Source organism: Cebus imitator, unplaced genomic scaffold (genome assembly GCF_001604975.1).
Source record: "Cebus imitator isolate Cc_AM_T3 unplaced genomic scaffold, Cebus_imitator-1.0 Scaffold803, whole genome shotgun sequence".
Classification (NCBI taxonomy): Eukaryota; Metazoa; Chordata; class Mammalia; order Primates; family Cebidae; genus Cebus; species Cebus imitator.
Genome location: NW_016108118.1, coordinates 11,306 through 17,173, shown reverse-complemented (window position 1 = coordinate 17,173; position 5,868 = coordinate 11,306).

The following is a 5,868-nucleotide window of genomic DNA, read 5'->3' as shown; positions in this document are numbered from 1 at the left end:
GGGGTTTCACCATGTTGACCAGGATGGTCTCGATCTCTTGACCTCGTGATCCACCCGCCTCGGCCTCCCAAAGTGCTGGGATTACAGGCTTGAGCCACCGCGCCCGGCCGTCTTATCTGATTTTCATCACCATCTTAGACCAAGATACCCACATCCTGCAGGCACTGGGGTATTATAGAAACCCCTTCTAGTTTCCGAGTTTGATGTCGCTTTTCTTCCTCTTCACTAATAAATACAGGAAGATTGGGATTTGTGTGTGTTAAGCTCCTTTTGAGAACAGGCAGCAGTAACCACCCCATTTGGCCTCAGCAAAAAGTCCAGAAAGATGCCGGAATATTCATTCCATGAGTGTGACAGGGAGGTGACAGGAGATACACAGGAACCTCCTTTGCAAGGTTTACATTCTAGAGTATCCGAGGTCACATTTTCTAACCATAAGCCTGAGACACGGATTCTTGGACAAGTCATCAGTTGAGAGATGCTCTCAGGTGAGTTTGCTAGAAAATGAGGGAGGGAAAGCAGCCATGTGCTATCAGGAGAAGTCTCTGTTCCACCTGATTCTAATTCTGGAGAGTGAATTGCACTGCAGACATGAGCAAGGTCCATCCTTATAAGGAGAGAAAAGAGGGGCGGTGCCTAACCCTCAGACATCACCAGCGATGATAATTCTCCTAAAAAGGTGCAGGTGTGAGCCATTTCCAGGCGTGAGCCATTTCCAGCTGACACCCACAGCAGGTGAGAAGTGGTTGCACTGGCCAGATCAAAGACTCCTGGGTGGGGTACCTCCAGTGGCTACTGTAGGGGGAGATCCGCCCCTGAGCTAAAGCGGAGGGAGGGACAGCGTTCTGCAGCACGGCCATGCCACTCGGGCCTCGCAGTGTGTACCAGCGTCTCTGCAACCCTCCAACACCCATTCAATCCACTGCGCCAGGCACAGTGCCAGACTCTGGGGACACAGCAGTGTTGGTGCCAGATGTGGTTCCTGCACCCACGCAGTTACATCTCACAGAAGTGAAAATTACTGAGCCTGGGCAACCCCAGCAGGAACCTCAAGGCATGGCAGTGGAACACCATGGCTAGGAGCATGGACTCCGGATCTCAGGTGAGCAACTTATCCTGTTTAAGTTTTTATTTCATCGTGGAGGAGAAAATGGTCCCCACTTATTTTATATTTGGCATGTGTGAGACAATGAAACCAGATAATGCATGCGAAGTACTTAGCTCAGGACCTGACCCAAAACTGCTTCCTAGTAGTGTCAAATACTAATACTAACAATGTTATAATTACTGTTACAACATTGGTTAGAACTTTCAGGAAGGTGGTTTCTCAATGACTGTTTTCTTTGTATTTCTTTGTGCATTGAATCGTGCCCTGTGGTGGGCACGGTGCTGGACCTGAGTTCATGGTAGAGGAGACAGGCAGTCACACCCTGGCTCAGTCTCCTGGGGGAGGTGTCTGATTCTCCCCATCTCCGTAAATTCTCTTCAATGCTACACCAGTCCGCTTTCCTTTCCTCACCATGGCCGTTATCAGATTTTGAAAATTTATAGCAGTTTTTCTTAAATATTAATTTCATTTTTTGCTGCTTTTTCTTTTTTGCAACTTATATTTTAGAATCGGGGGCACATGAACAGAATTGTCACGGAAGTATTAATATATTGCATAATGCTGATATTTGAGGGATGATTGAACCCTTCACCCAGGCAGTGGGCATAGTACCCATTAGGAAGTTTTCCAGCCCTTCTCCCTCCCTTCCTCTCTCCCTCCTTCTCCCCTTATTTAGTCCCCAGTGTCTGCTGTTGCCATCTTTATATCCACGTGTCCTCAGCGTTTAGCTCCCACTTATGAGAGCATGCAGTATTTGACTTTCTGTTCCTGTATTAATCCACTTAGGATTATGGCCTCTAATAATATTCATGTTGCTGCAAAGAACACGATTTTGTCCTTTTTTATGGATGCCTCATATTTCGTGGTATGTATATGCCACATTTTCTTTATCCAATCCACCATTCATAGGCATCCAGGTTGGGTCCACATATTTGCTATTGTGAATAGTGCTGTGATGAAGATATGGGGGCATGTGTCCTTTTGGTTGAAAGATTTATTTTCCTGTGGGTATGTACCCAGTAATGAGATTGCAGGGCCAAATGATAGTTCAACTCTTAGTTCCTTGAGAAATCTCCAAATGGCTTTCCACCGTAGCTGGAGTAATTTACATTCCCATTCATGGAGCATAAGTGTCTGCTTTTCTGTAACAAAAAACATTCTGACTGGTGTGAGATGGTGTCTCACTGTGGTTTAAATTGCATGTCTCAGATGATTAGTGATGAGGATTTTTTATATGTTTTAAGCATTAATTTTAATTTCTGAGAACAAGGCTGGAATGAATCTCAAGAATAACTGATTCAATCCAGCATTTCTGCCATAAACATGGAGGCAGAGACAGGCGCTGTATGTCTCTAAGCAGGTCTGAAACTCTGCTCAAAGAGTGTGCTGGACAGGTCTCCCAGATCTTCAAAAAGTATTTGTGGCTCTTCCCCCTTTCACACACAGACACACACACACAAACCCCTAAGATAACATTTTTTACTCCAATACCCAGGGGGTTCTGAGCCCAAGTTTAGCTGCCCAATGCTTATGAATCACATCTCTGAGGATTTCATCATCTCATCCATTAACTGCACTAATATTTTAATGGGTGTTGGCATCAAGTAGTTATCTGCAGATTTTCTGGTAAACATGTAGCAGAAAAGTTAATTCACAAATAGTCACCTTTTTTTCCTACAAAACTCAATGTAAGAAGAATCTGCTTCTAGAATATTTTTTTCATATGAATTTATTCATATTGCTGTTTGCTCTTCTCCTAGGACTTTACTGTGGCAGGGTGGGGAGTCTTTTTTTATTATTTTATTTATTTATTATTGTATTTTAGGTTTTGGGGTACATGTGAAGAACATGCAAGATCGTTGCATAGGTACACACATGGCAGTGTGATTTGCTGCCTTCCTCCCCTTCACCTATATCTGGCATTTCTCCCCATGCTATCTCTCCCCAACTCCCCACCCCGCGCTGCAGGGTGGGGTTTCTAAGGTCTCTGTATTGCATCACTTTCAGGAAACTGATCTGCAGAGAATGCAGCCCCTTTGTTCAACACCTCCAGGACCTGACCCTGTAAAACAAGCAGGCTCCAACAAACAGCAGAGGAACAACGCAAATAGAAAATGAGTGTCTTATCAAGTAGCCATGCCCAGTCCACGACGCATGGGCTCAGCTCTGCTCCTATATCCAACAGAAAGTTCCTTGCTTTTCATGAAGGTGCTGCTTGTGCAATCTGATCATTCACAGGACCACTGAATTCCAAACTGAATTCGCCACTAATTTCAAACTGCTATCAAATGTGACAGACAGATTTGTGTTTACCTCCCGGTAGATTAATGGTCTGCTTTAAAATTGAACAGGCAACAAAGGAGATCAGGACTGAGAGGCACTAGAGAAATGGAAACATTTTCTAGCTCCCAGTGGCCAAGCTAAATCTTTGCTTTTTGGCAGGTTACTCCTCGATTAAACATATAAAGACAAAAGAGCTGGCAAGACCATCCTGAACCAAGCTGGATTCGTGCCTGTGTGTCACAGCCAGCCCCAGGGGCTAGGGACTCCTAATCAACATTCCCCATGCAGACCTGGGCAGGGCTGTTATTTCAGAGGGTCTTAAAGGATGAAAATTACACATTCCTTTCTGGAAATATCAAGTGCATCTTCCTTCAGTTTCCCTGTACCAACATTTTTTTGTTCCAACTGGAAATTTTATTTTATTTTTTGCAGAAAAATAATCAGTCTGCCTAGAATTCCCACCACAGATGTATTTTGACTGACAGGAGGCATATTATCAATGATAGCCTAGCTTTATTTGAAATCCCCATCTGTTTTCAGACAATCTCTACATCTTTAAGAGACCTGAAGCTAAAATACGAATTACAGCTTTGGGGACAGCCATTCCCAACACACATTCACAAAAGAAACTAATATGTAGCATATTCAAAACTGATGCTCTTTAACCTTTCTTCCTTGACACAATGTCAGTGAGCCTCCACATCCCTCCAGGGTGAGGGCAGATATAATGGGGTAGAGACAGATCGCATGGTGCAATGTCAATATCAATTTGAATCACTTGCTGTTCCTTATTTATTCTTATCATTGATTCTACAGCTTTTTGCCCATGTCATGCAGTTAAATTCTTTCTAATATGACAAGTCCTTAAGGATTTATAGACATGTTCACATGCTATAACAAATCACCATTCTTGTTAGAGTTCTGGTAACAACCCTCAGTGGAAAAAGAAATTGGAGATACGATCAAAGTGGTCCTTGGCTGCTGAGATGGAAATGAACACAAGCCATTTTTAGTTATCATCAAAATGAAAAACTTAAGTCACAACCACATCTCAGAGTGTACAAGAAAAATAAATCTTAATGCTCTTCTATGCTGCTGGCTCTTAAAGATTAACCTTGGAAGGAAAGGGGAAGAAGCAAAAAAGTTAGTTTATACTATATTCGTTACACAGTGTCCTCCATCACCAGTACAGGGACTCATTTATTTCCTGGTGAGCCTGCACTTCCTTCTGGGTCACTCTACCTCAATTTTTACTTTAATATTAATGTCCATATGTTGACAAACATGCCAGTGCTCTCCCACACAAGCCATAGCATCTGGTTAGTTACATGAAAAGAGCAAAGGAACAGAAACCATTTATGTATGTTCTCACTATAAGTGGAAGGTAAATGATGAGAACACATGACATACAGAGGGGAACAACACACACTGGGACTTATTAAAGAGCGGAGGGCGTGGGAGGAGGGAGAGGATCAGGAAAAGTGCCTAATGGCCACTAGGCTTAATACCCTGGTGATGAAATAATCTGTACAACAAACTCCCATGACCCAAGTTTACCTATCCAACAAACCTGCACCCGAACCCCTAAACTTAAAAGTTTAAATGATTAAAAAACAAAACAAAAAGAACGGAACGTATAGGAGACCCGGCACCACCATCATCTGGCCCTACACCAAATGCCCCTCTTCTTTCCAGCTCCATTCACAGCGTCTCCCGCCAGCAGGCCTGCCAGATGCCCCAGACGAGGTGCACCTCCCTGATCCCACATGTCCTGCAGCTTGGCCATGGATCTTTTGTGGGCAGCTTGAGTTGGTGGTTTCTGCAAGCATCTAGAGGGCAGGGCCAAGTTCTGATTAAGTTGTGTTTCTTCTTAGGTCATCCTAAATCAGTATGGCAAAGGTAGCCTTTAGTTATCTATGTCAGTTTTTTTTTTTTTTAAATATTAGGTGAATCCACATGAAATTGACATGATTCAGCCATTGTCGACTCAGTCCATTAAGCATCACTCAGTCCCAGGCTTTCAGACTGGGATTTCTGGTGCCACTGGTGCACGTCTCAGAGTCCAAAGGCTGGTGGACACAGAGTGTCAAGGACAGGAGAAGAATGGTGTTCCAGCTCCAGGAGACAGAGAGAGGGAAGAATGGCTTTTTTTCTGCTTTTTCATCCTATCTGTGTCTCAGCTGCCCAGACAGTGCCTGCCCATGCTAAGGGCTCATCTGCAAAAATGGCAATTGCATATCACTCATTTTAGTGGATGAAACAAATGAGTCCATGGCATTCATTCCTTGTAGTGCTAACTTTCTCATGCACTCAGAGCCAAGTTTCTTCTAGGTTCTGTGAAATTTTACACAGGTCCTAAGATTGTACACGTTGTCTTTTATTTGCCTGACTAGGTTGCCTGGTAATGAGGACTCATTGGCTCGATGAGCTCACAGGGGGCCAGAATGCTTTAAACATGTCGCAATGTCAGAAGCCCA